This window comes from Corvus brachyrhynchos, unplaced genomic scaffold (genome assembly GCF_000691975.1).
Source record: "Corvus brachyrhynchos isolate BGI_N302 unplaced genomic scaffold, ASM69197v1 scaffold914, whole genome shotgun sequence".
Taxonomy (NCBI): Eukaryota; Metazoa; Chordata; class Aves; order Passeriformes; family Corvidae; genus Corvus; species Corvus brachyrhynchos.
This window is the reverse complement of record NW_008237467.1, coordinates 104,041-107,797: the sequence shown is the minus strand read 5'-3', so window position 1 is coordinate 107,797 and position 3,757 is coordinate 104,041. Positions and strand designations below refer to the sequence as shown.

The window sequence follows — 3,757 nt, the reverse complement described above, 5'->3', positions numbered from 1 at the left end:
CAATACTGTTAGTGCAGCCATCTGTTAAGATCTCCTACTTTCATGGAATGTGCTGGAACCTTCCTCTTGACCTCCTGCTAATTTAATTTAAATTGACAAACTAGTTCAAAAGTCATCAGAGTGACTGACAGAGGCTGAGGCTGCATAAAAAATGAGACATGAAAATGAGGAATGAGACAGAGAGAGAGGAGGAAGGTTTTTCTAGGATATTATAGATGAAATACAGGCAGCATCTAGTAACCATCCAAGCGAGCAACATGGGTGAACATCAGTCATCTGGCAGTAAATGGATTCTGACTTCTATAATGCAGAAAAAATGCTTAAGAAATACTGAAAACTAAAGCATACCCTAAAAAAAAAGTCACATTTAACATCAACTCTGAGACAATAAAATGGAGAAAACAATACTGTGGTATGTGGCAAAAAAAAGAATGGCAAACTTATTTCTCTTTGGAAAATAAATTTGCGCTGCTCCTGAAGTCTCTTTCAATTTCACAGATCCAGAAATGAACAGTAGGAAAAATATGCACAGTCTGAGAGAACATTTATTTTAAATAATGCCTGTCTATTTGCTGGAACATCAGAGAATTGAATAGCTAAATACTGTGTACCAATCAAAAAAAGGAAATTACAAATAAGCCAAAATTACTTTGGGGAGAAACTATGTCTATAAACAACAATAAAAACAAAGACCTATGTCTATAAACAACAACAAAAACAAAAATAGAGTTTATTATGTTTTACCTTCTGACCCCAATCAGGAAAACAGTTCTGTTTCCTAACTTCTTGGTTAGCCCCACCTGCCACATAAATAGGTGACAGATCAAGCTGCAACCATTATATCATTGTCTGGGAAGGATTATTGTCATTATAATCTGCAGAAAAAATGTAATAAAATAAATACTGGGAAATGGAGATGAGGTTTTCAAAAATAAGCATAATTATTTGTATGCTCTTTGTCAGCAATCAGACATTTTCCTGTGCAGCTGACCAGCTTCCCTAAGCATGTACAAACCAAACACCGTAACACACTTGTCTACTGGCTCCACTGTGCACTTTCTCCCCTCCACTCTCTCCAGGATATGGCTTAAATTGCCAAGAACAGCTCAAGACAGAGCATGATTAAGTTGTTTTTCCAAGGAGTGAAGACATCGGTCTACCTGGCAACTTCGTGACCCCATTCCATAGCTTTTGGTTTGAAACTCTATATGATGGTCACAGAAGAAAGACTGCACTTCTATCTCGCTCCAGCAGTGTCTGAGCTTTCTCTCTCTTGTGCCAATAGTCTCCGTCTAACATGTCCTCCCACCTGTTTCTCTTCCAGACGATATGAAAACCTGCAAGACGGTCTGAAGTCTCAAGAATGCAGTGGTTTATGTCAGTGTACACGTCCTATTCCATGTTCGGGTAACACTCTGCATAAAGTGTTTCAGTATGTTCTTCAGGAAGATGTTTCATCCTTAATTTTCTGTTTATTTTCTTAAAAAACAAACATAAATCATCTGCTGCAAGGATAACATCACCTGGGGTTTTCTTCATCTTCACCTTTTTATGGCTGACGTGGATCGTTACTCATGGTAATGAGGTTAAAAGCATTTCAGCTGGCGAGCCAATACTGCATCTGGCTTCTCATCTCCCAGAGAATAGGCCAAATGATAAGAGCATCAGAACTGTGGTGGGAAAAGCAAAAAGTTATGAGGTAAGAAAATAATCAGTAACTAGCTATCCTAGATTCAACCAAGACCTTAATGTTATTTGATACCACCTCACATCATTGCAAGGGGCAGGGAAAAGGGACTCCCTCTGGCTTCTGAGAAGAAGGGCATGGCTTCCATTCAAAAACATATGGTGGAAGGGGGAAAGCTGTCTGTCATTGTTCATTTTTCTTGGATTCTGTGGTAAACATTTTTGCATGTGAATCACCCTCTCTTTTCTGTACTTCTGTAATTAATATTGTTGCTGTTTCTGTTTGTTTTCTTAGCTCATTGCTGTTTCCAGTAAATTGGTTTTATCTCAACACATGACCTTCACCCTTTGTGCCTCCAATTCTCTCCATCCCACTGCAGTGGGAAATGGGAAGGAAAGGGAGAGTGAGAGTGAGAGTGAGAGATCAGCATCTGGTTTGGGACAGTCTCTGTGGAGCACTGAATTGAACAGTACGATACCTAACCACAACACTAATCAGGAGACACACTCCTGAGTGAAGGGAGGTCTGCTTAGTGACGAGACTAGTAGCATGAAACAAAGCTCAGTCAGATGTGGAGACCCAGACAGCTCCACATCTCATGGTCACTGAGGTCAAGGCTGCCCCCAGCCTTCACATCCCCAACTAGTCCTTTGTTTGCTAGTACAAGGTCCAGCAGCCGACCTCTCCTCATTGTGTCCTTTACCATCTGTGCCAAAGTGTTATCATCAATGCTCTGCAGGAATCTTCTTGACTGTGTGTGCCTTACTGTGTTGTCTTGGAGCAGAGTGATTGAATTCCCTCACAGTAATGAGGTCTTCTGACTGAGAGGCCGTTTCCAGCTATCTGTAGAAAGCCTCACTTACTTCTTCCTCATGATCAGATGGCCTGTAGCAAACACAGCAGTGTCAGCCCTGTTAGCCTGCCCCTCAATTCTTACCTATAAGCTCTTAACCCACTCTTCATCCACCCATTGGCAGAACTGGATACATTCTGGTAGCTTTCTCACATAAAGAGCAGATCCACCACCTTGCTTTCTGGCCTACCTTTCCTAAAGAAAGCATATGGCTGTCCCTGACAGCATTCCAGTAATGCAAGCTATCCCATCTCTGTAATTGCCATGAGATTATGGCAGTGACAGCAATGAGAGAAGATTTCCTGAATTTTTTTTTGCATATTCAAAATTGTTCTTCAGAGTGTTCAGAATCACCCTTTATGCCCAGGGTTGGTTACTAGTGCCTGAACAACCTTTAACACTGATTTGGTACACTGGTGTTTAATTGAATGCCTGAATCTCAGTGACCTCTGTATTCTACTGTCAATATTCAGCTTTCTCAGTGCCAATCATGAAAGAAGGAACCCTTACATTTAATGCTTTAAGGTGGTGAACAAACTTGTAACATTCTGGGATTACTGTGCTGATCATGGTAGCCTTTAGAGGTTTTTACACCTTTCTGCCAAAATTATCTTTGATTATTTGACATTTATCTAGAACTTGGCCACCTAATATCTCTGTTGCTAGAGAAAGAGAAAGATCAAGGGGTACTGCCTCATTACTTAATCTCTGTTGTTACCTCCCCAAAATCTATATAATCTGCCATTTTCCTCCAGAAGAAATCACATTGCAAAGGTTTCCATCATAATGTAAAGAGAAACTTGTAATGGTGTGTTGTTCATCTAAGTACTCCAGGCAAGACAAGGAGTACTATGAGGTACATCTGTATAAATATCCTTCTATTCTGTGTCATCACATATGTATGTGGGTTGAAATAAAATCACACCACTCTTCAGTTGCCCACAACTAGGCGGAATAAAACATAACCAGAAGGTCCGGTTCTTAACTAGTATAAACCACCAGCACTCTGTTGTCTCCCATGTTTTCCCATTATCCCCATCCTATGCAGCTTTAGTCCAGAGGAAGAAATCTATAAAGTGTCTACTACCCATTGCAGAAGACCCATATTCCTTTCTCACTGATGCCCCTTCTGTAGGATTTCTCATTCCCTCCTACCCAAAACTCCTATTTTGACCACATACAGAAGGCTTTTTTTCACTATGAGATAGAATTAAAGG

General features: G+C 40.4%; 1 long non-coding RNA gene across 1 annotated transcript in view; it reads right to left on the bottom strand.

Annotated features, from left to right (window-relative positions):
• Positions 1–574: 574 nt before the first annotated feature.
• Positions 575–3,757, bottom strand: part of LOC108446066 — a 48,019-nt gene continuing 44,836 nt past the window's right edge. Inside the window, exon 3 of the long non-coding RNA XR_001861175.1 lies at positions 575–1,670. This is a non-coding gene — a long non-coding RNA (uncharacterized LOC108446066). The remainder of the gene's footprint in view (positions 1,671–3,757) is intronic.